Source organism: Odocoileus virginianus, chromosome 26 (genome assembly GCF_023699985.2).
Source record: "Odocoileus virginianus isolate 20LAN1187 ecotype Illinois chromosome 26, Ovbor_1.2, whole genome shotgun sequence".
Taxonomy (NCBI): Eukaryota; Metazoa; Chordata; class Mammalia; order Artiodactyla; family Cervidae; genus Odocoileus; species Odocoileus virginianus.
This window is the reverse complement of record NC_069699.1, coordinates 23,494,960-23,511,122: the sequence shown is the minus strand read 5'-3', so window position 1 is coordinate 23,511,122 and position 16,163 is coordinate 23,494,960. Positions and strand designations below refer to the sequence as shown.

Here is a 16,163-nt window from a genome sequence, read left to right as displayed (position 1 = left end):
TTTATAATTATTGTTTTATGCCATTATCTTTTCATCAAGAGAAAAAAGTTTACAAAAATACATATAGTGTCTTACATATTTTCTTTTACTGGTGTTCTTTATTTCATTATGTAAATTCAAGCTAACATCTAGTGTCGTTTCACTTCAGTTTGAAGGAGTCAGTAATATTTCTTGTAGGACAGATATGCTAGCAACAAATCAGTTTTTGTTAACCTGGGAATGTCTTAATTTCTCCTCAGTTTTGCAGAATTGTTTTGAGTGACTTAAACGTTTTGGTTGACCATTAGCACTTTGAATATGTCATCCCACTGTAAAACATGGAAAACTTCATACATTTGCATGTTATCTATATACAGGGGCCATGGTAATCTCTGTGTTGTTTTAATTTGTGTGCTTCCAAAGTACACACTATGGATCCCAGCATACTACGGTGGAAATGAGGGAGACTTGGTGGGAGCTGCTTCTGCTCCCTGTTTTCTCATAAATCCTGCCTTTGCTACTTACAGTCTGATCTATGGGCTATGCTATGTAAAAAGTAGGACCTCCAGGGAAATAAAATTTTTATTTTCTGTTCAGGGATCTAAGCACAATCCCCACTATTTGAGCCTCTTGTTTCAAAAAGCCTCCACTCACACTCTTTTCCTGGGTTTCAGTTTGATACCTCCTCATATGCAGAGTGATTCTATCTACATAGTTAATGGATTTCTCACTTGTCACAATGATTCTCACTTTTGGGAAAGAGACACATGTCTTTCATTTGAAGAAGGCATTATTATATTTATTTCATGAGGCACTTAACTAAAATCTGGTAATCAATTCTCACTTACAGCCAATCTATCCACAAATATCATTACCATTTAAGGCCAAAATGACCATACAGTCTTTCCCCAAATTCATGAGTAGCTTTCTATTCAGTCCAGTATTTTACTGTTAAAAAGAACAAGTTCTGTGGAGATGCAGTAAGATGAAAAACAAGAATTTAAATGTCCTGAAATTAGCATTTACATGTGATTTATTTTACTCCTACATAGAGCATTATGACTGCTGTAGTTTGACTTATATATGCATATATGTAAATAAAGTATCCATTCACCCATCTATACCCCTTCATCCATCCATCTAGTAAGTCAACTATCTATTAATCAATCCACTTGTAATTCATCTATAATATGTCTGTCTGTTCATAAGAATTCAATTTGATACTAGCATATGGTAGTTACCTAATAAATGTGTCATGTTGAATCCTTACAAGAAATAGAGAGTAGTGTACAGCATTCTCATTCTTAGCATTTGGGACTGGGTAATTCTTTTCTGTAGGGGGCTATCTCCTGCAATGTTGGATGCTTAGCATCAGTATCCCTGGCCTTCCAGGAGATGCCAGTACTACCCCACCAGTTGTGATAAGTCAAAACACCTTCAGATGTTTTGACGTGTCCTCCCCCCTCGCCACTCAGGTGAGAACCACTGGTATAAAAGACATTATTTCTTTCATCATAATATATATGTTTTTTAAAATCAGTATTTAACAATGCCTAAAGATGGGGGTCTTCCCTGGTGGCTCAGAGGGTAAGGAATCCACCTGCAATGCAGGAGACTCAGGTTCGATCCCTGGGTCGGGAAGATCTGCTGGAGAAGGGAATGGAAACCCATTCCAGGATTCTTACCTGGAGAATCCCGTGGACAGAGGAGCCCGGTGGGCTACAGTCCATGGGGTTGCCAAGAGTTGGACCCAACTGAAGCGATGTAGCACTGAGCCACTAACACCCTTAGGGGGAGTGTGGTGCCCTCTAGAGGCCAGGGTGGGAAGGTGGCGCAATGCTTTAAGGATTAAGCCTTGGGCTTAGGAAATGTGCATCAAAAAGATGGGATATTTATTTGGATGCATGAATGAATTTCTGTGTTTCTCAGGTTTACATTCTCTCACACATTGGTTTATCCACTCACATATCATTCCACAAGCATTTATTGGTTACCTTTTATGTGCCAAGTACTTTACCAAGTACTGGGGATACATTAGTGAAATATAAGTCTCTGTTCATATGGCACTTGGTGGCTTTGGTTAGAACCAGGAAAAAAAGAATGTCTAAATAAAAGGTATTGCTGCTAAGTGTTCTGTGGGTCAAAGCAGAAGGTTGTGAGAGAATGACGGGGTTACATTAGATTAGTGAACTAAGAAGGATTCTGACGTGGCATTAACGTGAGACCTTAGTAGTCCAGGACAGCAAAGCAAAGATGTGAATGAATTATTCATTCATGTTGACTTATTTCTATCCACACAAGGTTTATGTTAGGAGTGTAAAGAGACGATCACTTGCTGGCATGTTGACTTACATATAGGTGTGAACAACACTAGAATGTTTGTATGGAAATTTTATACGCTATTGCAAATGAATTGAAGTCTGGCTCATTTCTAAATGAAACTGTGTAGCCCTACCAGTGTAAAGATAGTCACTCTCACAGCAATGCCCTGAACACTGGACCATTAAAAAGCAAATGGGAGATATTTAGATTTTAAAACATCCTGTGACAAGAGCTGGAAATTATTCAGAGAACATGATAAATACAGTTTCTGTGTTCATGTTATTGTATATAACTGGGGAGATGGGAGTGACTAGAGAAAACTGCTAAAAGAAAATCCTGGTCTGATAGATTTATAAGAAAGCAGAAAATAATACTTATCTTGAATGGCTTCTAACTTCATTAGCCCCTCCCTAATTTTTCTTTAAATTTGACTTGTACTGAGATATCCATTTTAAAATAGGCATAACTGAATAAGTTGATTGTATTTTAGATAATTATGTGTACTTGTAGTAATAGAAAACTATGGACCTGTGTGTGGATCCATTCATAATTCCATTGGTGGAGAAAATGAAATTAAGTCTAAAATATTGTAGAATCTGTTGTCATTCTTTGACCAGTCATAATAATGTAGTCTGATTTTTGTGGTCCTATTTCCTGTTTGAAGAAAAATCCTTGATAAATCTTTTAGGGTATACTTGCCTTTTAGAAACAGGTTTATCTATTGGAAGTAGAAGGTTGTTTGCAGGCATGATTGACGTATTAATTAGAACCATGAGTTCATTACCACATCTTTACCTTTTATACTAAATGCTAAATCAAGTCAAAACTGCAGCTGCCAAACATTTGAGGAAATGTGGAATTCTTTGCAAACGACAAGATAGTTCTTATTTGAGCAAGATATGGTTACAGCTGTGTGATTCTGGGCATTTCAGAGAAATCTGAAGTCCCTCCCACTATTTTCTCTATAAGTATCATTGGCATGTAAAAGTTGTGTCGCCAGAGACTCCAAAGTCTATTTTTATACTGCAATTAAGTAATTGAGTACAAAATTCAGTATAGTCGGTGGGAACATGACTGGATGAATAAAGGAAAGCCAGAGAGAAGATAATCATTTCAATTCTTCCCTTAATTTTACTTTCTACCCTAGTACTTAAAAATCACAGTCTGACAGGTTCAACTGTGCTTCAGAGTACAACCCGACTCCTCCACAGCTGTGTAATCATAGACAAATTATTTAGACTCTATGCTAGTTTACTGAACTGAAAAATGAAGTTAATAACACTTACCTTCTTGATTTGTGAGGATTAAATGAAGTATTATACGTAATAGCATGCATATAACATAACCAAGACTTAGTAAATAATAGCTTTATTATTAGCAATTTTCTGCAGAAGTGATAAGAACAGGAACAACAGAAACCCTGGGATTTTTTTTCCCCTTGCTTTTATGGTCACTGTTAATTATGAACCTGTGTGACTCTGCGTTGACCCTTGAGGTAGGGAAGAAAAGAGGTTGCCAGGAGAGGAAGTGGTGTTTTCAGATTCGTGATGTTTTTTGTTTAGTTTCCCTCATTATGTTTTGCTTTGGCAAGTTTTTCTCCTTGCACTTTTATAATTGAACATAATTATAATAATGAGCAGCACATGAGCGAAATTCACAATGAACATAATTCATAAAACTCATTACCCTCCTTTTCAGAATTCTGGTTCCAAGATAAATATCCCAAGGGAGAGCTCCTTTAAGCCCCCTAAGATGTCCATGCTCACTCTTATCCGTTCTATCACCCAGTTTGTCTCTTGCATGGCACTTACCATGACCATTATTTTCATATGTGTTTCTTTTTGCCATCATTAAAATATAAATTAGAATAGATCACTGATCAAATCTGTCTTGGTTATCGTTGTATCTCTGGATGCTAGCTCTGTGCCTGGCACTCATAGACACTCAATACATTCAGTTCAGTTCAATCACCCAGTTGTCTGACTCTGCAACCCCATGAACCACAGCACATCAGGCCTCCCTGTCCATCACCAACTCCCGGAGTCCACCCAAACTCATGTCCATTGAGTCGGTGATGCCATCCAACCATCTCAACCTCTGTTGTCCCCTTCTCCTCCTGCCTTCAATCTTTCCCAGCATCAGGGTCTTTTCAAATGAGTCAGCTCTTTGCATCAGGTGGCCAAATTTTTGGAGTTTCAGCTTAAACATCAGTCCTTCCAATGAACACTCAGGACTGATCTCCTTTAGAATGGACTGGTTGAATCTCCTTGCAGTCCGAGCGACTCTCAAGAGTCTTCTATTAGGGGTTAAAGATCTTTGCTTTTCCTTCAAACCATATTTCCCACTTGGCAGATTTATATCTTGGATTACTTTATTACCTTCTCTTACATAAACTTGAACAGAGATATTAAAAAAGCATGTGTATGACAAAAACCACTGCAATGTTGTAAAGTAATTAGCCTCCAGCTAATAAAAATAAATGAAAAAAAATAAAAATAAAAAAGCATGTGGCTCTGTAATTATTTGCTACAATAAAACTCTGCTTTGTGGAAGAAGAGGGAGACTACTCTTTGTAATCTAGAATCTGTTCTAAAGTTTCTTCTGTAGAGATTATAAGTGCTACCCTCTAATTTGATATAATTAATCCTTTTGGTAATATTTTCAATGCATGAAACTAATTGGGTTTAATAAGAAATTATTTATTTACTTACAGCACCCTTTTATTGTGATGTGCCTCCAAATGCCAGATAAATTAAAAAGTTCTGTTCTTGTAGAACAACATGATATCTTGTATTTAACTGATATCATTTATCTAGCTTCATTTTACTTTGATTCTGATTGAATTACCTCTTCTTCAGAGTACAGGATAGAACAAAGCTAAATTAAGGCGACTAAGTCAATATGCTTTGTACAGTTAGTATATTTTCCACCAGAAACTTCATCACTACTTTAAGATTTAACCCTTGTTTTCCATTAGAGGGCGTTGGTTAATCTAGTATCTTGTCTCCCTAACTTAAATCATATTAAATCCTTTCAAATTTTAGGTGCCAAACACATACCAAGTGTGTCCAAGTTTACACACATACACGATTTATATACAAACATACACAATTTACATACACACATTATCAGTTTACAATATAGCCATAAGGTAATTAGCAATTGGTTACGGTTTACTGCTAATGAGGTCAAGGTTACAGATTTAGTGTTCCTCTGAGTCTATTTTTTGGCCTAGTTCCATTGCCACAGATTTCACCCTGACCCCTGGGCGGCTGTTTCACAAATGCTGTTTGTCACCAGAGGGGACCACGTCGGAGATGTGAGCAGTTCCCTGCCCACCCTCCACCTCTCCTGGTCACGGCTCTCACCATTTTCCCGACAAATGGCATGTGGGCAACCAGGCAGTGGGGGACGGAGGGAGTTGTCTTCCATCTTTGCATTTTCTGTGTGTCAGGTTTTGTTCATAGGGATGTCCCTTTAAGTTTTGTTTTTTTAAAATCAACAGGACCATGAACACCATCTTTATATGGAGAAGACAGCTTATTAAAAAGAGCTGGGGATAAGCTCAATTGCAAAACAGAGAGGCATTTCCCTATTCCCTATTTCATTTCCCTATTCCATTCTTTTGACTACCTTTAATCAATCTCTCTTCCGTTGTGACACAGATCAAATTATACTGAAGTGCAATCTAGGGGAAATATGTGAACTGAAAGTCTAGAATTCAGGTCTCTCTCTCTCTCTCTCTATATATATATATATATATATATACATACACACACACACACACACACACACACACACGTGTGCAGGCATCACTTATTTTGCATTAATTTTGTGGCTGAAACATTTTTTTCATTTAAGGAGTTTTGTAAAACATGTGTTTATGTGATACTTTGGAGATTAAAAATTCACTGCTGCAAAGTTCATTTCTTTTTACCTAAAGATACAAAAACTTGGTATAGTTAGTACCATGAATGAAATCATGGAAAATATGTTACTTGGTCCTTGGATTTTTTTTGGTTTAATCTTTCATTATGGATTAGGATTATTCTGAAACTAAATTAAATATGAGAGATGGTATAAAAATCTAACTAAAACAGTAACATTTACAACTGATTTTAATTATTTAAGGTAGTTACATTCTATAAAGTTGCCACAAATACTGAGTGAATATGAACCATTGTTCCTAAGGGGAACCACAGGGTTAGGTTTCTTAGAGCTTCTGATTACAAAATTTTCATTAACTAATCAATGCATAACTTTGCTGTATGTATGTTTCTGTTCAAAGACCTTGTTGTTGTTCAGTCACTAAATCATGTCCGACTCTTTGTGACCCCATAGCCTGCAGCACGCTAGGCTCTCCTGTCCTTGGCTGTCTCCTGGAGTCTGCTCAGATTCATGTCCATTGAGTTCGTGATGCTATATGACCATTTCATCCTCCCCCACCCACCCCCTTCTCCTTTTGCCCTCAATCTTTCCCAGCATCAGGGTTTTTTTCAATGAGCTGGTCTTCAAATCAGGTGACCAGAGTATTGGAGCTTCAGCATCAGTCCTTCCAATGAATATTCAGGTTTGATTTCCTTTAGGATTGACTAGTTTGATCTCCTTGCTCCTTGGATCTCCTGTCCAAGCGACTCTCAGGAGTCTTCTCAAGAACCACAATTCAGAAGCATCAGTTCTTTGGCACTCAGCCTTCTTTATGATCCAAGGCTCACATTTATACATGACTGCTGGAAAAACCACAGCTTTGACTACAAGCAGTTTTGTCAGCAAAGTGATGCTCTGCTTTTTAATATGCTGCGTAGGTTTGTCATAGCTCTCCTTCCAAGGAGCAAGCATTTTTTAATTTCATGGCTACACTCACTGTCTGCAGTGATTTTAGAGCCCAAGAAAATAAGATCTGTCACTGTTTCCATTGTTTCCCCATCTACTTGCCAGTAAGTGATGGGACCGGGTGCCATGATCTTAATTTTTTCAATGAGTATTTTAAACCAAATTTTTCACTCTCCTCTTTCACCATCATCAAGAAACTCTATAGTTCCTCTTCACTTCCTGCTTTTAGCGTGGTATCATCTGCATATCTGAGGTTGTTGATATTTCTCCCAGCAATCTTGATTCCAGCTTGTGATTCATTGAGCTTGGCCTTTTGCATGATGTACTCTGCATGTAAATTAAATAAGCAGGGTGACAATATACAGCCTTGATGTTCTCCTTTCGCAGTTTTGAACCCGTCTTTTGTTCAACGTCTGGCTCTAATTGTTGCTTCTTGACTTCTTATACAAGTTTCTCAGGAAGCAGGTAAGGTGATCTGGTATTCACATCTCTTTAAGAATTTTCCACAGTTTGTTTTGGTCCACATAGTGAAAGACTTTAGCACAGTCGAGGAAGCAGTAGTAGATGTTTTTCTGGAATTCCCTTGCTATTTCTTAGAATATACAGTTTATTCATTAACATTGATCTCAGGGTCAGCATCACTGTAACTTATTCCTAAGTGAAACTTACCTAATACATGTGTTTTCCCTGTGAAGCTTATCACAGCCTTTTTGAATTTAGGATTGGTAGACAGTACACTTTCAAATACATACTCGGTCACTCCAGCTATGTCTGAGTCTTTGTGATCCTCTGGACTGTAGCCCTCCAGACTCCTCTGTCCATAGGATTCTCCAGGCAAGGATACTGGAATGGGTTGGCATTTCCTCCACCAGGGGATCTTCTCGAACCAGGGAGTGAACTGGAGTCTCCTATACCACCTGGATTGCAGGTGGATTCGTTACCGCCAGTCCACTTGGGAAGCCCCATGCTTTTAAATAGTGAACCATTTTATATAGTGAAAGCATAAAAATGAGGCAGTTCCCCAGTGGTCCAGTGGTTAGGACTCTGCTTTCACTGCCGAGGACACGAGCTCAGTCCTTAGTTGGAAAACTAAGATCCAGCAAGCAAGCTGCATGGCACAGCAAAAAAAAAAAAAAAAAAAAGCCAAAAACAAAAGGTATAAAAATGAGAAAAACTAAATATACTGGAGTGTCCTTTCCACAGTCTGAAAACTGTGACAAGAAGGCAGAGAAACTCATTCAAGGCAGCTAGAAACAAGTGTATCAAGCAACTGGAATCTTTTCATGCTTTGTGTATGTTTGTGAATGACTGCAAAAGTACTGTGTTGATTTGAGGGCTACAGATAAATTTTAGTAAGTATGTTAATTTGCAGATAGAGTCTGCCAATAATGGGGGCCACCTGCATATGCTTGTTAGCTTAGAAAAGGAAAAAATTAGTTCCGTTAGTCATTTAATGAGCCCCTGAAATACTTTGGTTTAGTATTTCCATCTCTGGGTTCTTTTTTTGCTTAATTGAGTGACAAATTCTAACTCACCATCCTTGATAAGAGAATTTTGGAAGGAGCCGTGTGTTCATCGCTTTTTCCTTCCCAACACATAGCCCTATTTCTGGAGTATGCTGTGCTATGCTTAGTCATTCAGTCCTGTCCAACTCTTTGCAACCCCATGGGCTGTAGCCCACCAGGCTCCTCTGTCCATGGGGATTCTCCACACAAGAATACTGGAGTGGGTTGCCATGCCTTCCTCCAGAGGATCTTCCCAAACCAGGGATCAAACCCAGGTCTCTCGCATTGTAGGCAGATTCTTTACCGTCTGAGCCACCAGAGAAGTACAAGATTGGGCAGCTATCCCTTCTCCGGAGGGTCTTCCCAACCCAGGAATTGAATCCAGGTCTCCTGAATTAACAGGCGGATTCTTTACCAGCTGAGCTAGCAGGGAAGCCCAAAAGTTGGCTTAAAACTCAACATTTAAAAAACAGAGATTATGATATCTGGTCCCATCAATTCAGGGCAAATAGATGGGGAAACAATGGAAACAGTGATAGACTTTATTTTCTTGGGCTCTGAAGTCACTGCAAATGGTGACTGCAACCATGCAGTTAAAAGAGGCTTGCTCCTTGAAAGAAAAGCTATGACCAACCTAGACAGCATATTAAAAAGCAAAGACATAACTTTGCTGACAGAGGTCCATATAGTCAAAGCTATGGTTTTTCCAGTAGTCATGTATGGATGCAAGAGTTGGACCATAAAGAAGGCTGAGTGATAAAGAATTGATGTTTTCAAACTGTGGTGTTGGAGGACTCTTGAGAGTCCTCTGGACTGCAAGGAGATCGAACCAGTCCATCCTAAAGGAAATCAACCGTGAATATTCACTGGAAGGACTGATGCTGAAACTCCAGAACTTTGGCGACCTGATGCGAAGAGCTGACTCATTAGAAAGGACCCTGATGCTAGGAAAGATTGAAGGCAGGAAGAGAAGGGGACGACAGAGGATGAGATGGTTGGATGGCATCACTGGCTCAATGGACATGAGTTTGAGCAAACTCTGGGAGAGAGTGAAGGAAGGACAGGGATGCCTGGCGTGCTGCAGTCTGTGGGGTCACAAAGAGTCAGACATGACTGAGCGACTCAACAACAACAAATCCCCTGAAAATGTAAATGTAAACTTATAATGGTGTCATACACATCAGCCTAATTCTGTTTCTCTGGTTTTTAAAAATATATTCTGCCTGCGTCTCTTTATTTTTGAGTTCCTTACAAATTGAACAAATAAGCTGTGTAATTTTCTTCATGCTGAATTTGGTTTCATTTTTTTATTTTCTTCCTCAGGAAATTAAATATTCTTGCATTGGAAAGATGGCCCTATCATTCTGGCCGTCCACTTGGCTTTCTTATAACTGTATTTAAGGCCACTGATACAAACTTATAGAATATGTAATTGGTTTATTTATGCTGTCAAGTAAGACATTTTTTGAATATTGATATTTTCAATTAATAATCATTCTTCTGCAAATTGGAGATTTTTAAAGGACACCTCTTGTTTCTTTTTTGAAATGATGACTGCTTTGTATTTGCATTAGCTGCCTCAGAAGGGTTTGACCAATGCTTTTTCAAAATGATTGTTAACCAGTAATGAGCCTTGGACCAGTTACCAATCCAGTAGCTTTGGTTAACACATGTCTACAGAAGGATTCTTAGCATCCTGCTGACTGTGCTGGTCCTGTTGAGTGTCACAGCAGGAAAATTGTCTCTTGCACCTGGGCTTATGAAGCCTTTGCATGTTTGGAAATAGTCCTTCTGAGGCAGGACATATATACTTAGCTTTGAATAAAAGTTGTTATGTTAATATCAGTTGTTAAACACAGGAGAAAGGCTCATGATGATTCATCTTGCATTTTTCATAAATGTTAAAACTGTTATTTGTATGTAACTCTTTATTGCATTTTTAGCTGTGTACAAGCTCTGGAAGTGAGAAAGGTATTTCTTACAAATTCAAAATCCCTAAGTACTGACTCTATGTTAAGTCTCATAAACCTATCTATGCCACTGACATACCGTTTTCATTAAAGATGCTTTTAAGTCAGGACTGTAAAATCTTGTATTGTTTCTGCAGACAGGGAAAATGTTGCTTGAATGAGTGCTAATAATTTTAGGCGCTGAGGGGTGGTGATATGTGTACTTATTTAATTACAAAGTTTTGCTTGCCTCTCTGTATACTTGGAGAAGGAAGTGGCAGCCCGCCTGGAGAGTCCCATGGACGGAGGAGCCTGGTGGGCTACGTTCCACGGGGTCGCAAAGAGTCGGACACGACTGAGCGACTTCACTTCACTTCACTGTATACTTGGGCTTCCCTGGTAGCTCAGTCCATAAAGAATCCGCTTGCAATGCAGGAGAGCCAGGTTCAATCACTGGCTCGGGAATATCCCCTAGAGAAGGAAATGGCAACTGACTCCAGTATCTGTGCCTGGAAAATCCCATGGACAGAGGAGCCTGGTGGCCTGTAGTGTGTGGGGTCACAAAGAATTGGACACAACTTAGCCACTAAACTGTCACCATAATGTACTTACGTATTGCTATTTTGCTTACAGAAATAGTTGTCCTTTTAAGTTATTAATTCAGTACATCCTTTTAAAATAATTTTTTCTAAATATAAAATTTTTATATTAGAAGCATTGCCTACAGTACTGTAGTAGAAATTAATGCAGTGAACATAATTAGTAAGTTTGATTCACTATGCCCCAGGAGATAAGTCTTCTTGGGGGAAAAAAAATGATATTTTGGTATGAAATACCAATGTTTTTTAATGATTTGTATCAGCCTGACTTATGGGTGTATGGTAAAACTTGATAAATATTTATTGACTGGTTATTTGTATATAAAAATATAGGTACAGCATAGTGCTATAGGTTGGTTTATAAAACAAATATTGCCTTTAAATAATGAACTATTGATTATTAAAATTTAGAAATGCTGAGGTAGAAACTTGGAAACTTTTTAGCTGGAAGAGAAATGGATATATAATTGGATGGTTCATCCCCCTGTTTTTCTGAAGAAAGAAAAAGTAACAAATGTAAAATATAAGTCAGTAAATACTGGATATTTATTTAGAAATAAAAGGTCAAGCAAGATATGTTCTCATGTGTGAGATACTGGCCAGTCCTCTTCATCTTTCTCCTATGCACTCCTGTCAAAGATTCCAGATGATGATTCTGGCTTGAAGATATCATTGAATATATCATTCATGTGTGTGTTACATTGTGCATTCTAATGTTGTTAGGGGAAAGGCTATACATGATTTTTAACAATAAGCATAGAATCCAGGAAGTCATTTTTGAATCCACTGACTTCAATTAGAAAAAGAAATGTATCAGAATTCACCTTACTCATGTAATATTGCATAACTACATATGCTTAGAAAAGCAAACTCAAATTATATTTTTTGACTCTAAAAACAGTGATCGAAACCAACTGAAACCAAGATTCTTCCTGATAGATTTGGCATCTAAGATAAGCTCTTCTGTTTTCTTTTGTTTTTTTTCTCCTTCATGTTCACTATTGTTACTGTATGTTTAAAATAAAAAATTAAATAATAATATTTTTAAAAAAATCAACATATCAAAACTTAACCCCCCCCAAAAAAAAAACCAGTTTACCAATTTCCTCATATTCTCCATATCTATGAGCTTGTTATTTTTAAGATTCCACCCATGAGAGACCACACAATATTTGTCTTTTCCTATTTGAATTATTTCATTTAGCATTATTCTCTTGAGGTCCACCTATGTTGTCACAAAAAATAAGATTTCATTTCTTTGTGGGCTGAATAATACTTCATTGTGTGTATATATGTGTGTGTGTGTGTGTGTGTATAGATAGATACATACATACACAAATTTTATCCATTCATCCTTTGATGAACCTTTAGGTAGTTTCCATGTCATGCTTAATATAAGTAATACTGCAGTGAACCCAGGGATGTGAATACTCTTTCTTTCTAAATAAGGATTTAATATATTAATAATAGTACACAAAATAGAAACTAAAGGCAGAATAGTTAATAAGTTCAATTCACCACATTCCAGGATGGAACACATCTTGACTTTTAGAAGTGAAGTTGACCAGAATTCAGCTTGCAAACTACTCATGGTGGAAATGCATGACCGTATATGTCTAAATGGGAGGGAGTCGATGCCATAGATGTATTCTTTTTTGTTGATTTCATAGATATTTATGGGATGCTTACTGTGTGCCAGACTGTAGGTGCTGTTCTATGATATTTTAGGCTACTTATTGTAATTATGCTTACTAAAATGATACTATAAAGATAGATGAAGCTTTGACTTTTTTTCCTTCCTTCCTTTTTAACTTGAAAATTCAACTGAGTAAATTTTAAAAATCTATTTGGCTTTAATAAATGGTTCATGAATCAGGCAGTATCCCGTGTGGTCTATAGAGAAGAGCTACATACTACAGAAAGGAAACTGTTTTAAAGGCAAGACAAAGAGTACATAAACAAGAAAGGTTCTTTCAGGCTTTGGTAACCTACCTATGAGCTTCCCAGGTGGTGCAGTTGGTAAAGAACCTCCTGTCAATGCAACCGATGCAGGTTCGATCCCTGGGTTGGGGAGATTCCCTGGAGGAGGAAATGGCAACCCACTGCCGTGTTTCTGTCTGGAGAATCCCATGGACTGAGGAGCCTGGCGGGCTACAGTCCATGGGGTTGTGAAGTTGGACACAACTGAGCACCTGTGTACACATATTTCCTGTATATATGGCAAATGCCCAGGAAAACTGAATAACTCTCCAAAGTGGCCCAAGTGATCAACTGAAAAACATTATTCATCAAAGACAAAATAAAGATATTTGGTGGCAGGAGAGGAGGCCAATTAAGGAAGTTTATCAAGAAAAATCATAGTAAACAAGGGTAAGGTTATCATGTCTATTTAAATCATTGCCTTCTCGATGACTAATAGTTTCTAGAGATTTAGAGTCATCTTTCTCTTCCTGGTATGGAGAGGGAGACACCCTTAGAAATGGAGATTTGCCTCATAAGTATAAACAGTGTAAACATCTCTCACAGATGAATAACTTATCAGTGTTCAGAACTTTTCCTGTATCTGCTAGTTCTTAAAAATAATCATCCTAAAATAATCCTTATTCCAGAGAGCCATATTTGGGGCTGGCAAATTCTCCCCTTCAAAAGGAAGTTTTTTTGTGTTTTTTTTTTTTCTTTTGTTCTGAATCATCCATCTCTACCAGAGTTCCTGAATAAAAAATAAATGAAAGTGTTAGCTCTATTCTAAGACAATGGGGGGAAAAAAAAAAGTTTTCTGCTTCTGGATATCCAGTGTTCTTGCCCAGAAAATTCCAGGGACAGAGTAGCCTGGTGGGCTACAGCCCATGGGGTTGCAAAGAGTCAGCCGTGACTGAGCACATAAAGTCAGTTAAAAGTAGTTAGACAAGAACATGAAAAAGGCCTGTAAAGCAAAGCAGTGGTGGTGGCCTTTCTTCTGCATTTACTGTGTGTATGTGTTCATTCGCGGAAAGTTGTGTATTTACTAGTAAGTGTTTGCTGTTCGAGGTGGCACTAGTGGTAAAGAATCTGCTTGCTGATACGAGAGACACATTGGTGTGCTGCAGTTCATGGGGCCACAAAGAGTTCGACACACTTGAGAGTGTGTGTGTGCGCGTGCATGCTCACATGCACACACACACACACACACACTTTTTGTCAAATGGCAGACTGCTTATCTAGTGAAGAGGTATGCTCTGTTCTACTGATTGAGGCTTAGGTTTTAAATGGTTGCTGGAAGTCTATTTGCACAATCATCTGCTAACTCTAATTCTTCCTCATTCGGTTTGAATTTAGAAGATGGAGCCATAGCATGCTTCCTACCTGGGGGAGAATGGAAATGGAAATCACTGCCCAAGTCGTTCCAGAGAAATAATTTCTAATTTCCATCAAGCTCTCTGTCTTTGTCTTTGATGTCATGAAGAGGTTAGGCCCCTTCTTAGTGAATGCTATGCTTTATCATATTCTTTGGAATATATTTCTAGAGTCTCTTGGCACCTGGAATTTCTATTTTAGCAACTCTTTATGCACTTACTTATTACTTGGTGAATACTTACTTAGTTTTTCTCCAAACTGGAAATTATACGTGTCCTATCACTGCATTCAGATCTATACTCCAATATATAGATTTACATATTTTTACAGATAAATTGCAAGTGGCAAAAACTGAGCTAACATTGTTCTTGTTTAGTCGCTGAGTCATGTCTGACTCTTTGTGACCCCATGGACTGTAGCCTATCAGCCCCTCTGTCCATGTGATTTTCCAGAATACAGGAATAAGTTACCATTTCCTTCTCCACGGGATCTTTCCAACCCAGCGATCAAAGCTGTGTTTCCTGCATTGACAGGTGGATTCTTTACCACGGAGCCACCAGGGAAGCCCAAACTCACATTACTTAATATAATATAAGAAATTTATTATTTTCTATGTGAAAACTATGTGAAAACATGGATGGATCTGGCCTCACAGATACTGGTACAAAGACTCAAATGCTCTCATGTTTCTTATTTCTGTCTATATTTCTCTTCGTGTTTATGTTTCATTTTTTTTCTTTAAATTACTTTCCCCATGAATTTGTTACCATGATCACTGTTTTTGACCCATGCTTTAATAAATTCATAACCACAGAGGAGGAAGAGAGGCTTTGGACATTCTCAGGCTATTGTTTTCATTACCTACTTGGGTCACACATTCACGTATGACAATGATCTGGAGAGGTTAGATGTTGGGGATGCCCCACCTTAGACCATGAGCCCATACCTGACACAAAATGGGTGGGAAGTAAGTAAAAAAAAAAAAAAAAAAAAAGGTGGGATGCAACCCATGGTAGCTATTTATCATATCATGAACAACAACAAAACTGTGTAAGAGGGGTTTGTAGACTTTAGAGCAGAATAAATAAGCTAATGTACATAACATTTTTTAGGTTGAAATATACATGCATAATGACATCACTAAAGTGCATGGTGAAGTCAAGGGGGAAGGGTGAATGATAGGAAGTGTGGGGAGGAGAAAATGTGCATTGGGGAAGAACAGAAAGAGGTGTGGGGAGTCCTGAAGTTAGTAAGTGAGGAGGGCACAGATGGGAGAGGTACCAACTGAAAGGACTAGCACAGAGAGCTGGTTAGAGGATGGAGAGATAAAAATAAGGGAGAAACACAAAGATAATGAGAGAAAAGGACTAAAGGTTGACACAGGGGAAGAGAGAAGAGGTCCTAAGAACATAATTTGTGGTTAAGAAAATTAGTGATATCGTCTTTGTATTTGCTCTTTTTTGCTGAGTAGAACATTTCAGCATTATTAGGCATATTATACTTAGGGAACTGTGGGTAACATTGATTTCATACTTGTAAAATGCCTTTCAGTATGATGTGAACCAATGTAATGACAATTTTCAAATAGTGGTACTTTTAATCAATGGGAAATAGAACACTATATTTTTAAATTGTACAGTACT

The 16,163-nt window shown here is 38.0% G+C and overlaps 1 protein-coding gene and 1 non-coding gene across 10 annotated transcripts in view; one reads left to right on the top strand and one right to left on the bottom strand.

Annotated features, from left to right (window-relative positions):
* The window catches only part of CHL1 (cell adhesion molecule L1 like), a 227,789-nt gene that overhangs the window by 91,254 nt on the left and 120,372 nt on the right, over window positions 1-16,163 (top strand). The window lies entirely within an intron of this gene.
* On the bottom strand, window positions 312-414 carry LOC139031366 (U6 spliceosomal RNA). The gene has a single exon (XR_011483838.1). It is a non-coding gene; the product is annotated as a U6 spliceosomal RNA (small nuclear RNA).